Below are 23,929 nucleotides of genomic sequence, written 5' to 3' on the forward strand. Positions count from 1 at the left end.
CCCAAAATCATGCTAGAATCTTAGTATTCTCAAAAGATTGATCTGGTTGAAACTCAATGTCGGTCATGTCTTATCTAAAACTGACTCACTCAATGTAACTGATACCTTATTGCAAAGAAAGGTGAAAACTTTATTATGGATCAATGATGCAAATGAACCTTTATTTTGGATTGTGCACAAAAGAAGGAAGGTATGAAGAAGTAATGTTACTCACAACATGTGATGCCAAGGATCCACTTTCATCACTAGGTCATGGATATGCCCCCAATTAGGGATATGACTTGATTCTTATGGGTGAAATGGAAGGTGACAAAGGTTTATTGTGGATGGTGAAATGACCCTAGGTAGAACAATGACAAACCATGATGAGGATGGGAAAGTTATTATGGAATTATAGAATGTGAGTGTGTGCAAAGTGAAGAAATGATATGGAATCCTGAAGGAGGGAGGAGAAAAAGTCCGTACACATGGAATTGGTACCCGGTTTTCACCAAGGGCATCATCGAAGTGGTTTTCATCATTAAATTTTTTTATTTCATTTTTACTTTTTTCAATTTTTTTATTTTATTTTGTGTCACACAAGATGCCTATTTTCAAGGTTTTCATCAAGGTGATTTTTTTTTGTTGTTGTATTTTTTGATGTATTTATGATTTTTTAATTTTTATTTTTGATGGGATTCTTTGAAGAGTTATGTGTAGAACTTTCAAAGGTGCATACTATTGACAGGATCCTCAAGCGGTACACCTTTAGGGGTAGGTAGCTAATATAGTCTAGAGCCATAAATTGCTATGATGATGTAGGGGCCAAGAAAATTTGGTTCAAACTTATCCTATTTCTCTTGATCCTACTAATTTTTGGGATTTAATATGAGAAATAGGTCACCAACCTCAAATGTGTGCGGCTTCACCTTATGATTATAGCTCCAGCTCATGCATTGTTGATATGCCTTAAGATGATTGAAATTAGTTTTTCTGCGCTCATTTAGTGATTCCAAATCTTGTAATCAAGTCTCTGCAATCCTCATCTTCGATAATATTAGACAAGCAAACCCATAGAGATTGTAACTCAACCTAAATGGAAAATATAGATTTGAAACCATAAACAAGTGAGTAGGGTGTGGATCTAGTGGGTTTAAGGACACTTGTGTGGTAGGCATACATGGCGGGATTGAGTTGTATGTGCCAATCATGGCCAACATCGTTGACTATCTTTTTGTGAAGTTTAAAGGATAGTTTTATTAGATGCCTTAGCTTTACCATTGCCTTGGGGATAATATGGAGTAAAAAAATAGTGTCAAATATTGAACTTGTCATAGAGCTCATGAACATCTCAATTCTTGGAAGGACACTCGTTATCCATGATGATAGAGAGGGTAATACCATACCGACAAATGATGTAATTGGGTATGAATGTGGCGATTTTCTTACCAAAAATTTGTGTTAGGGGAATGAATTCAATCCACTTTATGAAATACTCAGTGGTGGTTATTATGAACTTATGGCCATTGGATGATGGAGAGTGAGTCTTACCCACAAGGTCGAGTCCTTATTGACAAAAGGGCCACAATGTACTGATCGATTGAAGTTCTTGTGCAAGCACATGCATTAGGTCTCCATGAATTTGGCATTGTTTGCACTTTTTAATAAATTGATAAGCATATTTCTCCATAGTGAGCCAATAGTAACAAGTCCTCATTAGTTTCTTGGTTAAGGTTGGAACACTATAGTGAGCCCCACATATACCTTCATGAACCTCTCACAATGCGGTTTGAACTCCCTCACTTTTTAGATATCTAAGAAGAGTACCATCAAGACCCTCACGATAAAGGGTGTTGACAATGATGACATATCAAGAGGTTTGGTGAATGAAAGTACAACATTGATTGTTAGAAAGGTTGGGTGGAAGGGTGTTATCACGAAGGTAAACAAATATATCATCGTACCATAAGGAATTAGGACCAATATCACATATTAGCTCAGATGGAGGGATCTCATATGCAAAGGTGAAGAGATTATAAACCAAGAATTCACATCAAGTCGTATTCTGTGACATTTTGATCAAAGAAACTATCATAGCCATGACATCTACAACTCGATTGTTTTCTCTAGGAATCCGTTGAAAAATTATTTATACAAAGTATTTATTAAAGTCATCCACCATTTTTTGTAAGGAATTAGTTTCTCATGCTTAGTCTGATAATCATTGTTTGTTTGTCAAACTACAAGTTGGGAGTCACCAAAAACGTGAAGCTCCTAGATATTCCATTGTATTGCAATTTGTAGACATGTACAAAGTGTTGGTATTATGCTATGTTGTCAATGCAAGGAAAAGATAATCGACATGACTTTGGGATGCAATCCCCTTGTGGTACTACAAAAAGTTGTGTGAAAGATCCATCAAAATATAGTTGCCATAGCTTTGATTATGTCACTCTTAGAATGGACTTGTTTGAAACTTCTAAAATTAGAGGGGAATCATTAATCATTGGTGCATCTGCTAACTGGATTGCAATGACTTGTCCCTTTATAGCCTTTTTGTCCTACATTGGGAAATATTGAGAAATCAATTCCAACATGGATTATTGCCTACAAGACAATAGTTCTATGAATATTAAACTAACCTGACTTAATTAAACATCTACATGAAGATGTTTATAATATTGTAGTCACATAAATCTGTCCATTTTAATTAAATGAATATTTCGTATTTATTTGATTAAAAAAATCCACTAGCCATCAGTTAATTAAATAAATATTTAATTAATTCATCCCCAAACATTCTTCTATTAATTAAATAAATTATTCAATTTATTTTAATTCATTCATTAAATCCAATTCCAATCAATTAAATAAATAAATCTATTTATTTAATTAAATCCCCCTTTCCCTCTTTTAAATAAATTAACATTTATTTAAATCATTTTAAAACCCCCCCACTTGCATTTTCCTACAAATGCAACTTGCACACATTATTGAAATAAATGAATTTTTATTTTAATAAAATCCTATTTTCTCTCACCCACCAAATCCACTTGCAAAATCTAATCCCCTTCTAGATTCTTCTAACCCCTTCCTAATTAGCCTAATCCATCCCCTAATTATTGTCACATTCCTAAGCAAAATGGAGTCACTTCTCAAATGGCCCAAAGTCTTGGATAACCATTGAAGGTTTTCAACCTTCAACCACCAAAAACCCCAAAGTCTTTGAAAACCATTAAAGGCTTCCAACTTTCAACCACTTAATCCACAAAGTCTCCAATAACCATTAATGGTTAATTCAACTCTCCCACATGGTTAAAACATTTGTTTTGACTCAACCTCTACCCAACCACAAAGGTCTCATCAAGCATTTAATGCTTTGACCATGATTATCTCTTAATCATTTGCACAAAGGTTTATCCTTGGATTAATTCCTAATTCAGTGGGTAATCCTAATTTAGACTTGACTCTTAGCCTTTAGATAACCATGAGGTCTTCTCATGCCTTTAATGCCTCCAACCTCTTCTCTCAACCCAATCCTGTGTTGACACTTGTCACTATTTTATTGGTGCCAATTGTGCACATGGATCCCCAACTTTCAAGCTTGACCCTTGATTAAACCTTTCAATCCTGGCCATCCATTGCTCCATTTTTCCTATAAATAGAGCCCATTCCTTCATAATCCAGATCCTGAAAACTTGTATGCATTTAGACTATAGACATTTTAGAGAGCATTTTAGCATAAACAATCTAATCTCTTGTCTTTTTGGTAAAATACTTCATTTTAGCATTAAAATAGCTTTTCATTTCATGTTTGGAGCTATTCTACAATCTCAATCCTCCATAAGCATCCATAGTGCAAAAAGCTGCTGAGAGCTACACTATTTTGGAACTTGGAGAGGAGAGGAACAAGGGAGAAGGAACTAGGAGTATGTTAGGAGGTATTTGGAGATGCCTCATCATGTTTGCTTTGATAGTTAAATATGCTTGCATGCTTATAGTCTCTCTTTTGGTATGCCTTTTTAGATTAGTTTTCGATTGACTAACACTAATGGTTTGTGTGTTTTTGTGTTGATTGATCTTGGACTAATCTTGTGCCATTTAGGAGGGCATCATTTGGTGAACCCGACGTGAATCGAACACGCAACCTTCTGATCTTCATTTTTGAAATTAACATTTCTTCTTGTTGAAATTGCCACACAGGTCGCGCTTCGGCGCTATTGAACGCGTTTTAGCGCTATTGAAAAATTTCTTTTAGCGCTATTGACCCTAAAGTAGCGCTATTGAAAATGTTTCAGCGCTATTAACAACATTCCAGCGCTATTGTCACCGTTTCAGCGCTATTGACTCAATTCTAGCGCTTTTGTCTTCTCGGGATTTTCTTTTCTTTAAGCGCTACTGTGTAAATTAGCGCTTCTGCTCACGCAGACTAGCGCTTTCGTATTAATTAGCGCTTCTGTAAAAGCACAGAATAGCGCTATTGCGACAGAGTGTCGCCCAAAGGGACTTGTAACCGAAAAAATCAAAAAATTAGGCTTGTGGAAGCCCCCCCTGCGAGCATTAATTTTCTTAACTTGTTTCTTTTCTTTGTGCAGGTTAACAACACAACAAAAATCACAAAATTTTTTATTTAGTGCTTAAAAAGAACTTAAAAACACAAAAAAATAGTTTCATTGTTTTCTAGTTAGGACTCATTTTCTTTTGGTGCTTAAAATCAACAACACAAACTTTATTTCTTGCATCAATTGGGACTTAAAAATCACAATCCACATTTCGAAAATTTGGTGCAGTAAAAAGAACAATCCACTTATCTTCATTTTGGCAAAAACAAATTTTCCTTCATGCAATCGTGTTTTTCATTAAGTTGACCAGGACTTTCAACTTCTAGATTACAAAACATATTGCTTTGAAGTTAAAAAGAACACCATGGCTGTTGGAGCAACATCTCCAAATAGTTAGATCACATTTGCAAATGCTGGATTAAAAGGAACAAGTGTTTTACGTGTTTGGCACGCTTGTGCACAAAAAGTCAGTCGAGTGGTCCTACTTCTAACACACACTATCCTCTCCCTTGGCTCTCGTGGTCCTAGGTGCAAGAGAAAAGTGTTAGTAACGCTCAAAATTTTATCTTTTTAAGAGAGGCCTGCTAAGGGATCGATACTCTTGGGAACGACCTCGAGCGGTAAATCCTTCGAGCCGCTATAGAAATCAGGTGAGAGCGAAAGCTGTAGCCTTGGGTATAGCTGTTCCTACAGTGTAACTGGCCGAAAGGACAAATGGGCCCCACCACCAGTTACAAGGCTCTTAAGTGAGTCACTGCAGAATGAACTTATGTCCAAAGCCATCGAACATGACTAAACACCTTTAAGTAGTAGCCCACCTGTTCTATTGATTGAGGATATTTGAGGTATAATTTAGTGCAAGAGCATAGATGGTTTTGCTCCCAAGATACTCACCATACATATTTCCTTGAGTAGAAACATAGCTTTTTGAAAAGTCACTTGTGGCTTGATAAAAGTGGTGACTCCCCCATCATAGGGATCATCTATTTGTTATGCTCGTGCAAGACTTAGTATATCACATCCTTACCTGCCACGGCGGGATTCATAAGGTATGTAGTACCAAAGTCGAAGAAATATCAAGATGTGGGCTAAATTTATCACAACTGGCCATTTGACCTTAGGGATAAAGAGTGTTTGAAGTGTGTTCGTTTTACAGACCTAGTGCAAATTGAGCCGACTTCAGGCTTTGGAAATACACCTTAAAATGAATCTAAAGGAAGGGTCAGAAACAAGTCCAAGGATTGGGTTAATCTAGACCCATACTCATTTGTACCTTTGAGGCTACAATCTTGTGTTTGTGTGCTTGCTTTGTTTTCTTGTCAAAGAAAAATCAGAAAATCAATTCCAAAAACAAAGTATTCATCCAACATCTGTCAACACAACCAAAATATACCAAAAACAAAGTACAAACAACACAGATTCACAACTTTTATGACCATTCTTCACATCTTGCGAAAGAAGAAGTGTCATCAGAGTATCACCTTGAAAAGAAGACCATTAAGCTCAAAGGCTTTGATCAAAAGGAGGAAATTCTTCTATCTCAATAGACAAATCTTTGTCTCACATAGAGTCTTTCTACATCGCATGCGTCTATACCTTCAAGGTAAAACAAACGAGTTTGATTCAGAATCACTGAACCGCAGAGCTTTTATGCAATATAGAGCTCTGAGTTATCACAAAAATCAAGGAGGAAAGATTAATCCTAACTTTTTCCCCAACATCTGTATCACCTACAACACATCTCGAGAAGTGCCACCAACGCCCGAAAGGGAAGAGATAGAGTTTGTCCCATTTGTGACACAAAGTTTTTATTGAAAGATTGAAGTTGAAAACAAAAAACATCCATCATCTCACTCATGCATTATCATTCCATCATCAATCCATCCCAAAACTCTCAAACACATTAAGAGGTTCTTGTCCCAAGATTCTCTTTTTAGATATTGCTTGCAATCAAACACATCACATCACTTTTAGATTGTTTCTACATCTAGGATAAGCTCATCCTAAGAGACACATCTACGCAGGTTAAAACTAGTTCATGAGTGAATCCTCTCATTGCTAGGTAGTTAAATCTGTAACACATCTCAGATTTCTCTGCACCTTATCACGTCAAAACTTACCAAACAAACAAGCAATTCAACGAAGGAATTTCGGTTACATCTACCTCCAAAGTGCTAGAGATCCACATACAACACAAATCACCAATCAATCAATCTTTCATTTCATCACCAACTCATCATCATCTTCAATCAACTTCAAAAACAAACTTGTAAACAAAATGGCTCAAACCCGATCGCGATCAAGGCAACGAGAAATAGAAATTGAGGAAGAAGAGGACAACCTCAATGAATTTCAAGAGGCACTTGGAGGAAATGGGAATGACGAAAACCCAAGTACTCCCACTCCTTCAACAATCGAAAGGGTTCAGCATAACCCTCATTTTAACAGATTATTCGATGAAATACTAAGGAGCAATGCGGATGCTCACTTTTTAAGACTCGCTCAAGAAGGAGCCAAACTCCCCTCTGACTTTGATCTTGCCCAATTAAGACAAGCATCAGAAAGACAAAGTCGCCATGAGGAGGAAAGGCGTAGAGATCCCATCAGATATAACATCCCTCGAGGTAACCCACCACCTCCTCCTCCTAATGAAATGGAGATGTTGCGGCAACAAGTCGAGAATCTCGCCCAACAACTTCATAGTGGTGTTAAGACCAATCAATTCTCACTTAACGACATCTGTCCCTATCCGTTTGATAGGAATCTTTATATGCCACCCTTTCCACGCGGGTTCGAAACACCAAAATTCGAAAAATATAGAGGAAAGGGAGATCCCCGCGATCATGTCCGAGAATTTCATTCCGCTTGTCTCGAAGTCGCATATGAAGACACATACTTAATGCGCCTTTTTCCCCAAAGCTTGGGAGGAACAACCACATCATGGTTTTCCCGACTACCAGGTGGCATAAGAACATTCGAGGAACTCATCCAGAAGTTCCTATCTCATTACTCTTATAATATTGAACGCGACATCACCATGGCTGATCTATGCAACACCAAACAAAAACCAGGTGAATTATTCTCAGTATTCCTGCAACGATGGCGCCAAATGTCTAGCAGACGTTCTCTTCAGTTACCTGAACGAGAACTAGTGGAAATTTTCATTTCCAACTTAAACGAAGAAATGGAATTTCACCTGGATGTCAAGGATACAGATTCTTTTAACGATATGATCACCAAAGGTATAAAGTGTGAACGAGCACTCATCAAAAAAGGACTCATCAAAATCTTTAATGAACCCAAAGATGGTCCTCGCCCGCGTTTCAATAGCGATAAACCGAACTTCTGGAACAAGAATAAGAATATCGTTAACGATGGAGTTGTGGATGCTCGGACTGTCCAAAATGCACAACCTGTGGTTCGGTTTGCAGGACAAAATCCTCCACCTCAAAATAACACAAATGTTCCTCTTAATCAAGGTCGCATCACATCTCATGATGAACCAAGACCTCGTCCACAAAAACAAAAACGCACATACACTCCCTTAGGGGAACCCATTGAAACAGTGATGTGACAACTCATTTCTCAGAATTTGATCACTCTACCTAAGTTATCGAATTATGAGCCTCAAGTCAAACCTGCATGGTGGAGAGATACTGAACACTGTGAGTTCCATCAAGGAAGAGGACACAAGACAAGTAATTGTCACCGATTGAAAGATCTCATTCAAGATCTTATTGATCGAGGAGAAATTGAGATTGAAGGACATGATCCAAAAACAACCAATAATGATCATCAGATGTTCAAGAATCCACTTCCATCGCAAGATCAAAGGGGTCCTTCCACTTCTAGACGAGGTCCTGATACCACTGATTATACGCAGGCTGCGTATAATTACATTGTCAATCACCTGTATGATGCCAGTGAACAAATTGCAACTATCACCTTCAAAAATCCCACCTCAAATTGCAATGTTGTTACGCGTCGCGGTAAAGTTACCATCAAGGCAGCTCCACAAGGCACCACCTCCATCCCAAAGCAGTACAATCTTGTGGAACAATTAGACAAAACCCCTGCGCTTATATCCATCTTGGAGCTTTTGCGTCTGTCACCCTCTCATAAAACAATCTTGGATCAAGCACTCCAAGAGGCGTCAGTCCCTGCAAACCTGAACACGGACCAATTTCAAGCTATGGTTGGAAGTCTAAAGTCATCACCTTGTCTCACTTTTTCCGAAAGTGATAACTCTTCCTTCCAGCAACCTCATAACGCCTCACTCCACATTGAAGGCTTTGTCAACCAACACAGGATCAAGCGAGTCTTGATAGATAATGGAGCAGGCTTAAACATTTGCACACTACAGTTGGTCACAACATTGGGATATGCAATAGAATCAGTAGATCCTCGTAAGAAGATCACCATCAAGGCCTATGATGATGCAGAGCGTTCATCCAAAGGAGCTATGGTACTACCAATCCGAGTGGGCCCTGTAGTAAAGCACATCATTTGTCAGGTTCTGGACCTTCCTCTGCCCTATAATCTATTGTTAGGAAGACCTTGGATACATGCCATGCAAGCCGTTCCATCTACCTACCATCAATGTATCAAGTTCCCACATAACGGTGTAGAGATCACAATCCTGGGCGATGCAAATCCCTTTGCATTTTGCCATAATATCAGCCATCAACCAGAGATTACTGTTCCTAATAATAGGGAAGCCATTTCCTCCACATCATATGTAAATCCCGCCTCTCTTGCCAGTTCGAACACCCCTATACCCAAGCAAGAGAAGCTTAAGATGAAAGTTGCAGAGGAAGGTCCTGGGGAATATAACTTGAGTCAGCTCTTTTGTGTGGGACAAATGCCCACTTCTCCTAGAACACATGGTAAACCACAGCAGTTGCTCCAGCAACCACTAAACACGCCAGCATGTGCCTTAACGCCTTTCATCCTTGGAAAGAGTCAAGAGGAAGAAACACAAGATGAGGACCTAGCGGAATGGATCTATAAGGATCCCATCACCACTGATAAACCGCAAGTTACACTTCCTACAGAACAGTATGGCAAAGGCCTCCTCATTATGCAAAGAATGGGGTATGATGGTCAAAGTGCTTTGGGATCCTGCAAACAAGGACGACATGAACCTCTGCTACCAGAATTCAAGCCCAAAGGTAATACAGGCCTAGGCTTTGAAAAAGAGATCCTTCCTAAACTCAGATTCAAAGGAAAACCCAGCAAACCATTTTGCCCACCTACTGCAAAGAGGACACCTTTCATAATCAAAGCACCATCAAACACTATCCCCACTGCCCCATCGAGGCTCACAAACCCACCACAACCATCTACACTACCAATCATCCCACCAAACAAACCAGTAATCCCATCAATAACACCAATAGCAGCAACAACTATATCAGAACCCGCAGCAACATCTATGGCACCAGTAGTTCCAGCAGGAACCACTGAGTCACCATTACCAATACTTCCAGTAACCAATCCTTTAAACCCCATCACGGTTCCTGCAGCACCGATCACCACAAAGGTACATAAACCAATCACGCCTGCAGTATTCAACTCCAAAGACATCCCAGTATGGTATAGCAATCGGATGCTGGAGAGTGATTCAGAGACTGACTCACATGAGTGGGAATTCGATTCTGTACAGCTTAACACTTCAGATGAGGAAGACACATCACCACCTCCGCCACGCAAAGACATTCCTGTTTACGGAGAAGCACAGATAAAGACCACTTGGGTACCTGAGCTGGAAACATCTTCCACAGACCCTACGTCTCATCCTACGCCGGATTCTGACAGGGAGAGTACCATCAATGACCTTCACCACACTGTCTTAACCCTCACTGATACATCTCCCGCACTTAACTTAATCGATGAAGTAATGCCCATTATCCACCCTGAACTCATTGAATGGAACCAACCAAATCCCCCATGTCTTGATCTCTTCCAAAACGATGAGGCTATCATTGACTTTTTGGAATTAAGGGATAATCTACCAAGCGGGGATCACAAAGCTGGATTCGCCATTGAACTTAATAGCGCAGCATACTTCGGGGCAAATGCCAAACCCTTCAGCTGCAAAAATATAACAATAAAACATGGATCTTCCAGTGAAAACCACACTGTGGCACTATTTGATCCGACAAAAGTAAAAAGAAAGAGCGTATCCAATGGTGAAAACCTCTCTGAGGCGCCTGAGGATGAAGGGTTTGACATCCTCCTTGCTAGTACACAACAGGAACGATCAACAATTCTTATTGAGGAAACCAAAGAATACAATGTGGGGACTCCTGACAATCCTCATCTTATACATCTGGCATCTCTTCTCACTCCAGAGGAACAGACTAAGTTTATAGAGTTCTTCCAGAAGCGTCAAATCAACTTCGCATGGTCATATGCAGATATGCCTGGGCTTGATCCAGATTTAGTTATGCATCATCTCACAGTAGCAAAAGGAGCCAAACCTGTCAAGCAGAAGCTTCGTAAGATGCATCCTCAGATTGCCGTGCTAGTCAAAATAGAACTCAAGAAACTCCTGGATGTTGGTTTCATTAGACCAATTGATTATGCAGAATGGATCTCCAACATTGTGCCAGTCGGCAAACCAAAAGGGGGCATCCGCATTTGTACAGACTTCAGAGACTTGAATAAGGCATGTCCTAAGGATGACTTCCCTCTACCAAATATCGACATCATAGTAGATTTGACAGCAGGACATGCCATGCTTTCACTCATGGATGGCTTTTCAGGATACAATCAAATAAAGATCGCACCAGAGGACCAACATAAGACAGCCTTCACATGTCCATGGGGCACATACTGCTGGAATGTAATGCCTTTCGGCCTAAAGAATGCAGGAGCCACCTATCAAAGAGCAATGACCACCATCTTCCATGACATGATGCATACTATGATGGAAGATTATGTTGATGACTTACTAGCAAAATCACTCACTAGAGAAGGACATCTCCACATCTTAGATAGAATCTTTGATAGACTGGAACAATATCATGTTCGACTCAACCCAAAGAAATGTGTCTTTGGAGTGACCTCCGGGAAACTTCTAGGATACATTGTCTCAAGCAAAGGCATTGAGGTCGATCCAGCAAAGGTTAAAGCAATCATGGACATGCCACCTCCAAAGAATATCAGTCAGCTAAGGACACTACAAGGACGACTTCAATCCATCCGAAGATTCATTGCACAATTGGCTGATAAGTGTCACCCATTCACACACCTGCTACACAAGAACATCCGCTTTCAGTGGGATGACAGATGCCAGCAAGCATCTCAGGCACTTAAAGACTATCTCATGAATCCACCATTGTTGATGCCACCAGATCCAAGTAGACCATTGTTGCTCTATATCTCAGCAACAAGTACAGCATTGGGTGTACTACTGGTACAACATAATGCAGAAGGAAAAGAGTGTGCTATTTACTACATCTCTCGCACACTGGTGGGCTATGAACTCAATTACACACCTATTGAGCGAGCTTGCCTAGCAGTAATCTTGGCAGCCACTAAACTGAGGCACTATCTGTTAACACACAAGGTGCAACTCATTGCAAAGATTGATCCACTCAAGTATTTACTCAGCAAAGCAGCATTGACAGGTCGCTTGGCCAAATGGGTAATGATTCTAAGTGAATTTGACATCGAGTATGTGGACCGTAAAGCTATCAAAGGTCAAGTCATTGCAGATCAGTTGGCCGATGCACCACTCATAGGTGATCATCCTCTCATTTCCAATTTTCCAGATGAAGAGATATTCATGATCACCGAAGCACAGTCATGGAAATTATACTTTGATGGTTCATACACTAGGCACGGCTCGGGGGAAGGCATTTTGTTTATCACACCTCAAGGTGATAGCATCCCGAAGTCTTACAGGCTCACATTTCCATGCACAAACAACATAGCCGAGTATGAGGCCTTGATCACGGGACTCAGATTAGCCATACAATGGAAATTAAAAGAACTGCAAGTATATGGCGACTCCCAACTGGTCATTCGACAAGCAACAGATGAATATCAGACCAAAGATGATAAACTCATGCCATACAAGCAAATGGTGGACAATCTAAAGACATCATTTACTACTATCACTTTTGAGCAGATACCAAGAGATCAGAATCGAGCTGCTGACGCTATGGCTACCATCGCATCTCTCCTAGATCTTCCACAAAATTCAACACGCTACGAGTTCTTGGTAGAACAACTTTGGATCCCCGCTTATGATATCCCCAAATCTGAAATGATATGTCGCCTTGTTGGTTCCGAATCCCCATGGTACGATGATTTCTACACCTATCTTCGCGATCATACCCTTCCTCCCAACCAATTGAATAACCAACGTAAAACCTTCATTCGCCAAACTGCTCGATATACCATTATTGCCGAAACCCTATACCGACGTAGTCTTGATGGTACTCTCCTTCGATGTCTGGAACAAGATGAGATAACAAAGGCTTTGGAAGAGGTACATGAAGGAATTTGCGGGACTCACTCAAGTGGTCCATCACTAGCCAAGAAGATCATGCGAGCTGGATACTATTGGCCATCTATGGAAAAGGATTCCTATTACTTTGTCAGAAAATGCAAGAAATGTCAAGTTCATGGCGACCTGATACATGCACCAGCTCAAGAACTGCAACCAATCACAACACCATGGCCTTTTTGTCAATGGGGTCTTGACCTTGTGGGTAAGATTCACCCATCTTCATCCAACGGCCATAAATTCATTATTACCGCCACCGAATATTTCACCAAGTGGATCGAAGCTGTTCCACTTACCCAAGTCACCGGCAAGCAGATCGCCTCATTCATCCTCAACTACATCATCTGCCGGTATGGTGTGCCCATGTCCATTGTCACAGATAACGGTCTTCCTTTCAAAAATCAGGATGTCCGTGAACTTTGTGAGAAATTTCATATCCAACACCGCTTTTCCACTCCCTATTACCCACAAGGCAATGGTCAGGCCGAAGCATCCAATAAAAACATATTAAGGATCCTCAAGAAGACAGTCAATGATGCCGGTCGTGATTGGCATGTTCAATTGAATCCAGCATTATGGGCATATCGAACTAGCATTCGAACCCCTACAGGTGCAACTCCTTATTCATTGGTCTATGGTGCTGAAGCTATCTTACCTATTGAGGTTGAGATACCATCATTACGAGTTTCCTTGCATAATCTCATCGATGATGAAGCATACAGAGTATCCCGTCTTCAGGACTTAGAGTTACTTGATGAGAAACGACAAGCTGCATACAATCACCTCAAAGCCTATCAGCAGCGCATGAGCAGAAGCTACAATCACCGAGTTAGACCTCGTACATTTGAGGTAGGTGATCTTGTTCTTCGAGAGAATCCTCGCAACCAACCAAACAGAGAACATCAAGGCAAGTTTGAATCAAATTGGCTAGGCCCATATGTTGTCACTGCTGTATTCGGGTCCGGGGCATATCAGTTGGCTACATCAGAAGGAGAACCGCTTGCAGATCCAATCAATAGCATGCACCTCAAAAGGTTTTATACCTAAGGTGTACAAGGCATCAGGCTCCCTTGCATATCAGAAAATACCAAAAACATTCAGAAAATGTCCTGAAGAAAATACAAAAACATTCAAAAAAAGTAAAGAAAAATCATGCATCCAAACGGTGAACAACCACTCCGGTGGCACCTTGGGTAAGTGCGATGGTGAAAACCTGGCAAACAGGCGCCACTCGTAAAGGCAATGGCTCCAGTATCTTTCAGGCTCGTTGCGATCACATTCATGCACACATACATCCATCCCTCTCAACCATGGCTTGTTATTTGATCTGCAATTAAGAAAGTACTCCATGCATCTAGCATCCCACCTTTTCATAGTCAGGTCTAAAAACTGGGGGCAATACCCTTACCCTAGTGATGGAAGTGGATTCTACATTGTTTTATATATCATTACACTCTTCATTCAGGCGATCATCAGAAAATACAAAAACATTCAAAAATGTCTCAGAAAATATCAAAAACATTCACAAACAATACAAAATCCAAAAACATTCAAAAATGACTCAGAAAATATCAAAAACATTCACAAATTGTCTCGCAAAATACCAAAAACATTCAAAATTGTTTCACAAAAATCCAAAAACATCGACAAAACCCATCAAAAATCACACAAAAACATGACAACACTTTGTACATATTCATTCGATCAGATACACAATAAACATTGACAACTACTCACACACTGACCATTTACCAATCAAACCAACACAATCGACATCAACAATCAAACTGTCTTTTCAACAAGGATGCATCCTTCCTTACCAAAACAAAGACAAAAATGACATTTTCTTTGACAAGAAAATTCTGTTAAGCTATCAAATACTTGGTTGATTCGTGAGTAATTCATTTGTTTATCTGTATCAAGATCTTGCAGCATTGTTTTGTTTTGTTTGCGCATTATTCCGATGAAGTTCTGGGGCATGTACTAATGGTGTCTACGTGGGAAGTTCACTAAGCTACGTGATCTTATGCCAAATACAGTCATAGATCACTACGGCTTGCTGACTACAGCGTATACCTCGACCATATGGGCATGGACCATTACCAAGGATCCATATTCTTTATTCTTTATGTAAATATTCTTTATGTAAATATGCTGTTTGGTTGCAGGTACAATGCTCATCCTTTGGTTCCTCTTCCTCCAAATTGGATAAAGGTTTTTATTTTCTTAGTACGGTATGAACTTGTCTCAGGATCTGATCAAGCCTAAGATCAAGGAGGACGATCCAAGTCATGCACGAAAGGAGATAATCCTTGTCTGTTCCGCAAGCAATACTCTGGTCGACTTGACCCTTATATCAAGTCGTTTGTATTAACTTGCTATATTAAAATCCATGAAAGAAATACTCAGGTCATCTTGAATCATTGTGTCAAGATGCTTGTATTCTCTTCCAACATTTTTTAAAGCTCAATGATGAAAATAGAGCACTATGGATCGTCATTCCATCTCATCTGTTTATATATTGCATTCCGTTGCATATCACCCATCCGTTTACTTATTCATATAGATGTTTTATATGCAAAAATGAGAAAATTAAGCTGGTCTTGGATACAATCACGACCGAGTACTCTGATACATCATCAATGCATCATGCAAAGTCTTAAAAACCTTGCATTCCTCATGATCATATCATCCTTGCATTTAGATGCATCTTGCATTACGTCCATTCATGTCATTTTTCAAAAACATTGCATATAGTTCATTATTGACATTACTTTTCATTTAAAAATCATTTTCATCAATCATAAATAATTAGATCCATTCATGGGATTAAATTATCTTTGATTTTATTAACTCATTTTATAAAGCATTCATCTTATATCAATTATCCATTATCATTTTATTAAACTTTTCATCATTTATCATTTGCATTCATTTCTTTATAGTTAAAAGATGCATTCATTCATTACTAAGTATCTTATAATGTTCATTTTTAGGATTCATTCACATGGCATTAAAGGTGCAGTTATTATCCCCATTAGTTATCGTATCATCCCATTATCATTTGCACTTACCAACATATTTAAAACGCATTTAGAATCATTCATTTAGGCATCATCATATAAACACTTGTACTTTACATTTGTTTATCCATCTGCATTCATTTTAACATCATCATATAAACACTTGTCCTTTATATTTGTTTATTCATCTGCATTCATTTAGGCATCATCATATAAACACTTGTCCTTTACATTTGTTTATTCATCTACATTTATCATATAAACATTTGCACTTAAACATTTTGTTTATCCATATTACATTCATCTAAAACACACATCTAGCTGCATATTTATACATAAAATCATTGCATTAACATTGTCACATAAATCATCTCATCATTACATCGCAAAAGGAAACATCATAAAATCTTGTTCATCCATCAAAAACATAAGCATATATCATCTAGATGCATATCCATACATAAAATCATTTCATCTAACCATTGCATACATCATCACATAAATCATTGCATCATTATATTACATATACAAATCATCGCATCATTAACAAAATAGGAAATACCAAAAATCCTGTTCATGCATCAAGCATAAGCATATATCCTCATCATGGCATTCCATACAATAAAGCATTACATCACCAATCATATACATCATATACATATAAACCTGCATTCATATGTCAGTATCCCACATCATAACTCATCATAAAAACATGCATAAAAGAAACATCTCATCAAATGCATACATGTCCACATATACATCTAAGCAATAAATCACAAACATGCATAAACATCCATACATCATCACATGCATATCATCACAAATATGGGACCTCCTCATATATATCATCTCATATATCAGAGTACAATGAAGTCTACAAAATCGGCTACCAGGAGCCATCCAAGATACAGTCCAAAAATAGACAACGATACAATATATAGATGCAAAAATGCTCTCTCAAATACCGCTCTGGCCAGATGCTGTACCTGCCCCACCCCTCCCTACTCCACCACTGGTACCAGCACCACCTGATCCATCTCTCCGTGGAGGCCTCATCGAACCCCCGCTCCCTCCTGCATCTCTTGATCTATCCTGCCGCAAAGGACCCATCACTCCCCCACTGCTCTGCATCCTCTGTGATCGCTCGGATCTGGCCTGCCGCATCTGGGTATAGCTGAGAGCTCGCTGGCTAATCGGTACCACCTGGTCATATAACCCACGCCAGTACTCTATCTCCGCCTGTGCTCGCCGTATCTCTCTCATAATCTCCCCTGACGGCCCCTGCGCACCAGTCCGGACTCTCTCCTGTAGCTCCGCTAAACTCTCCACCGCAGTATCTCTCTCCCGCAGCACCACTGTCAACTCTGCCTCACGTGCAAATAGCTGCACATCTCTAGCTGCTATCTCCGCCTCTAATCTCTCTACCCGGGTCTGCAAATAACCTATCATGTGCTCCCGCAGATCCCCAGTAGCTCCCTCCCCCATGGCCATGGCTGCCGCACCTGTATCACCCCCTCCACTAGGTCTCTCCTCTGCACCACACTCCCCTGCCCCACCCTCTCCTGCACCTGTATCCATAGGGATCTCTCTCTCCATCCCCCTACCACTCAGCTGCACTCCTCCCTGCATCAAAGGACCCTGTGATATCTGCAGTGGTAACCCCCCTCTCCCTCTCCGCTGTCTCGGCATCCCCATCCCTCCTCCACCTCCTCCACCACCTCCTCCTCCACCACCACCTCCTCCACCTCCTCCACCACCACCTCCTCTCCGTCCCCGTCTCCTCTCATCCTCAAACGCTGGGATCGGCTCAGCTGGGTCTGATATCCGTAGGATCGGGTGCGCCGCCCGATACTGGGTATACTCTGCTGTAACCCCTGCATCAACGACCCTCGGTCGTAGATCCCATGGCCTCGCCTGCAGTGTCCGGAACTCTGCCAGTGCCTGATCATACGGTAGCACTGGACCCCATGCATACCGCTCTCGGATCACTCGTGCATACTCCCCTGATCCGGTAGGCAGTCCCTGCTGCCGTCCAAACTGCCTCATCACCCGTCCTGGCACCTGTCTCTCTACGTGATAAGAGGTCCTCCCAATGAGGAATCGGGTCATAAAGCAATACGGCAGTGCCTCTGCATCATCCTCCCATGGCTCACACTCCAAGTATGGCCGCCAGATCACTGCATCTAAATCATCCAATGCCCGCCGCCACCACTCTACCTTCCCCAAGTGGGGCTGGCTCATCATACCACTATACATAAACATATAGGGCTGGTCCACGGCTCGGAATCTCAGACTCACTGGTCGAGTCACTGGTAAGTGCTCCCATGCCCACACATGCAGTAGCGTCATGCCCACTGCAAGAGACCCCCGCCCTCTGTACACCACCTCATGTAACTCCTGATACATGTGCGCTAGCACGCACGGCCCCCAGGCATATCGGGTCCCCTCTGTCACCATCATCTCTATCACCTGTCCCCATCCAACCGCCAATCCATGTGACCGCCTGTCTGGACACAGAAGTCCTCCCACGATCCCTGACAATACTGCTGGAAGGGGCTCATATAGTGCCGCTATATCCTCCCATGCGATCGAGCCATCATCAATGTATACATCCTCATCAAATATCCTCTGGCAAGACACTGTCCCCCAAGATCGATCATACGTCACCAGCTGCCCTCGAATCGGAATCCGCAGGATACGCCACACGTCCTCCAAAGTCACCGTCATCTCGCCCTGAGCCAGATGGAACGTACATGTCTCACTGTGCCATCGCTCTGCTAAAGCTGTAATCAGGCCGTGATTCATTCGAATCACGGGCATATGCATCACCTCATAGAGCCCAGTAGCCGCAATACAATCAATCTCAATCTGAGTCAAACGATCTCGCAACCCCTGTGTCGCGGGGTGGCGCTCGCGTAACTACAACACGCGTAAGTCCTCCTGCACATAAACATTCATCAAACCACCATCAGTTGTTTTGTTATCAAACTTTCTTAAGTTTAAACCTAGACTATCATCAGATACTTTGATCAAGTATCTTCGGGTCTCAACAGGTAAGCAATCATGGCCGCCTAGACTTCAACAGGCATTTCTCCTAACAAATGACCTAAGTCTCATTGGGCTGCTATGGTTCAAAACAACTCCCACTTCACCTCGTCATCCATCAATCGTTAGGCATCAGGAGATTTGTTTTGTCCGAAACTAGGGCATCTTGTACCCTAAAGCAAAAGCGCTATTTAACCTACAAAAGCGCTCATTCTGAACAATAGCGCTACAACAATGTCAATAGCGCTCAAACAGCCCTCCAATAGCGCTACAACAACGAAAGCGCTAAAACCACTCCACAATAGCGCTATTAAAAGACAATAGCGCTCAATTAGCTACACCATAGCGCTACAAAAACAAAAGCGCTAAAACCGCTATACAATAGCGCTATTACACATCAATAGCGCTCAATTGACCCTGCAGTAGCGCTAATTTATCAAAAGCGCTCAAACTTGCCCACCAAAGCGCTAAATCCATTCAAAAGCGCTACAACTAGCCTACAAAAGCGCTATTACGGCACAATAGCGCTAATTCATGGAGCAAAAGCGCTAAAAACCTAGTTCCAGCGCTCTTGCTCCGACTTGACTTGGACTTAGCTAAAAACATACCAAAAATGCATAAAAAGTGGGTTTTCGAATTTGCGTACCACTGGTCCATAGTCGGCTGGGCGCTGGTACCGGCGGACTCGCTCAAATCGGTGCTCGGTGATCGGAAACGGCATCGTCGCTCCTCGTTGCTCCTCCAAATGTCACTGTCAGAGCTCTAGTTTTCAACTGGTCGTGGTCACAAATGATCCTATTTTACCCCCTTTCACCCCATTTATACCCCCCGCCGTCATCGTAACTTCGCCCCGCTCATCGCCGTGGTCCCCGTGAACTTCCCGAGCCCCCCATTTCTCCATGTTTCCCCCGATTTCTTCTATTTTTCACCAGTATACCTACCTTCTTCTCTTTTATCACCCTGCCAATTTTCATTCTTTTTCGAGAGATTGCCCGATTTTTCGAAATTTTTCGGCCCATCTCTCGAGGGGGCATACCACCCATTAAATTTACATTTTATGGGGCATTTCTTCACACCAATTTTTCTTTCTTTGAAACGATGCGATAAACTGCACCGTCTCAAAGAGGGGCAAATGTAGTCACATAAATCTATCCATTTTAATTAAATGAATATTTCGTATTTATTTGATTAAAAAAATCCACTAGCCATCAGTTAATTAAATAAATATTTAATTAATTCATCCCCAAACATTCTTCTATTAATTAAATAAATTATTCAATTTATTTTAATTAATTCATTAAATCCAATTCCAATCAATTAAATAAATAAATCTATTTATTTAATTAAATCCCCCTTTCCCTCTTTTAAATAAATTAACATTTATTTAAATCATTTTAAAACCCCCCCACTTGCATTTTCCTACAAATGCAACTTGCACACATTATTGAAATAAATGAATTTTTATTTTAATAAAATCCTATTTTCTCTCACCCACCAAATCCACTTGCAAAATCTAATCCCCTTCTAGATTCTTCTAACCCCTTCCTAATTAGCCTAATCCATCCCCTAATTATTGTCACATTCCTAAGCAAAATGGAGTCACTTCTCAAATGGCCCAAAGTCTTGGATAACCATTGAAGGTTTTCAACCTTCAACCACCAAAAACCCCAAAGTCTTTGAAAACCATTAAAGGCTTCCAACTTTCAACCACTTAATCCACAAAGTCTCCAATAACCATTAATGGTTAATTCAACTCTCCCACATGGTTAAAAAATTTGTTTTGACTCAACCTCTACCCAACCACAAAGGTCTCATCAAGCATTTAATGCTTTGACCATGATTATCTCTTAATCATTTGCACAAAGGTTTATCCTTGGATTAATTCCTAATTCAGTGGGTAATCCTAATTTAGACTTGACTCTTAGCCTTTAGATAACCATGAGGTCTTCTCAGGCCTTTAATGCCTCCAACCTCTTCTCTCAACCCAATCCTGTGTTGACACTTGTCACTATTTTATTGGTGCCAATTGTGCACATGGATCCCCAACTTTCAAGCTTGACCCTTGATTAAACCTTTCAATCTTGGCCATCCATTGCTCCATTTTTCCTATAAATAGAGCCCATTCCTTCATAATCCAGATCCTGAAAACTTGTATGCATTTAGACTATAGACATTTTAGAGAGCATTTTAGCATAAACAATCTAATCTCTTGTCTTTTTGATAAAATACTTCATTTTAGCATTAAAATAGCTTTTCATTTCATGTTTGGAGCTATTCTACAATCTCAATCCTCCATAAGCATCCATAGTGCAAAAAGTTGCTGAGAGCTACACTATTTTGGAACTTGGAGAGGAGAGGAACAAGGGAGAAGGAACTAGGAGTATGTTAGGAGGTATTTGGAGATGCCTCATCATGTTTGCTTTGATAGTTAAATATGCTTGCATGCTTATAGTCTCTCTTTTGGTATGCCTTTTTAGATTAGTTTTCGATTGACTAACACTAATGGTTTGTGTGTTTTTGTGTTGATTGATCTTGGACTAATCTTGTGCCATTTAGGAGGGCATCAAATATAATTTTGAATTTTAAATTATCCTTTTGGAAAATGTTGTTGTGATAGGAATTATAGTTATTGAATTTTTAAATTTGGTTGAGAGATACAAAATTTTGTTTCTTTGAACATTGTCCCTTTTAATTGAAACCTGCAAAACTAGGATTTTTTAATTGAAATATATAATGTTATCTTACTTGAATTAGTGATATCTATGGGTTCTTAGAAACATGATGCATTAGATAAAGGATGCATAAACATATAGGTATGAGAACTTGCTATATATTCACATAGAGGATTAAATTCCATCATGCATTTTGACCAAATAGGGCTAGATACTTTGTGGTAGGGTGGATATCACCTCAATGATATCTTTCTTCTTCTTCTTTAGGTTATGGAAAAAGGATATGGAATAATTTATATAATACAAGGGTCAAGATATATTGTGACTTATTGATTTACAGAGAAAATGATTTGAACTTTTTTTAATTTTTTTTATTGTCATATAAACTTTAGGATTTGAGGTGTATGTACATTAAATGATTTTTTTTTTTAGTTATGACAAGATATTAGAGATTGGATTGCATTAATTTTGCTGGTGTAATTAAGGAATTTTACCTTGGTTTTTTTCTCACCTAGGTCTAAAATACACTTTACTTAAGCTTACTTAGGGAACTACATAGGAGTTTTTGGAGCATCCCTACTTTAGGTGGCATTATCATGTTATCATTTCCAATTTATGTGGTGTCTCCACCTTTAGTACTTTTATCGCATTATCATATCAACTTATAATGGTTTCACTTTTCCACTTTTGGTGGGTGATCCGTCTTTTGTGGTGCTATCATGTCATGAGATAATTGTCATTATCTCATTTTCTCCTTTGTACTCACCTTGGCTATATAACCAAGGGGTCTCCTATGCACATTTGTCCAATCCAGTTGATCCATTTTGTATTGCATCATTGATGATAATATAGTTTATTCTTATCACATTGCTTCTCTCTTTTTAGTTTGCTTTTCATTGGGCTCTAGATCTTGGGTGGCTACCTTCATAGCCAATTTTTACATGGTATTAGAACTGATAGAGTGCCATTGGAGAGTTTTTTTTGAGAAATATGGGAGCTTTAGATTTGCAGATTTTTTTTGTTGTAGGTCAAAATTGGAGCTTGATAGGTAAGATCTAAGGCCACCCTTGAATTCAAGAGATATGAGAAAGTCAGAATCACCTTTTGTTTTATCCAAATTTGACGTCGGAGGCCAAATATAGAGCCATTTGAAGTTTAGAAGTGCGACGATAATTTAGGCATCATAGTTATGTAGGCAATTTTCAAACAATGATATCTTAGTCATTTGAACTCCTTTTTTCAAGCAATTTTTTTGATTTACGGTAGAATTTCACACTCTTTCAATGGTGTAAATTTTTAATTTATGTGCATGGAATTTTAAAAAAAATGTAAAATCCCTATTTTGTAACTTTTGGGGCATTGTTCGAGTTCATATGGACTCCTTTTCAAAGTGCATAATTTTTTTTGTATTTTACAGTGGTGTTATTACTTTGTAGTCACAATGATTAGAAATTTTACTTTTAGAACATGGCCTATTTGACTTATTTTTGGCAATTTGAATGATTAGATCTCAGTTTGGTATTTTGCATTAGTGATTTGAGTTTGATATAGCCTGATTGAGGCAGTTGTATTTTTCTTATTTTTGCAAGTGCCCATTGTAATTGCACTAACTATAAAACGTGAAATCATTATTTTTTTTGAAGGGGGGTGTTTGATTGAGTGAATTTGCATAGGGGGTGTCTTGTGTTCTTGTTCCTTCCTCTCTCTCTTGTGCTCTTTTGATTTTTAGTTATGGGTTCTCCTAAATTTCCACTTTTAACTCCACATAATTATGTAACTTATAAAGTTAATGCATAGAGTAAAGTAATGGAAAAAGGTTTGTCATTATGTTAATGGCAATATTTCAGAACCCTCAAATCCTTAAGTGATCCTAATCTAAAAATGGTATGTCTCATCAAAATTTCTATGGCTCTTGGAACATTGAGAAAATATATATCAACTAATCTAATCTTTTATATTGGAAAGTATAAGATAATCACGGATTTTGGGATAAACTTGGTCAACTGTATAGTCAAGTTGATGTGATTAGAGGATACATGCTTGAAAGTGATCTCCTAATTTGGATCCTAAGTATTTTGATACAATCCAAGACTACATCACTAAGACAAATGACCTAAGAGCACAAATAAA

The sequence above is a fragment of the Cryptomeria japonica genome, chromosome 9 (assembly GCF_030272615.1).
Source record: "Cryptomeria japonica chromosome 9, Sugi_1.0, whole genome shotgun sequence".
NCBI lineage: Eukaryota > Viridiplantae > Streptophyta > Pinopsida > Cupressales > Cupressaceae > Cryptomeria > Cryptomeria japonica.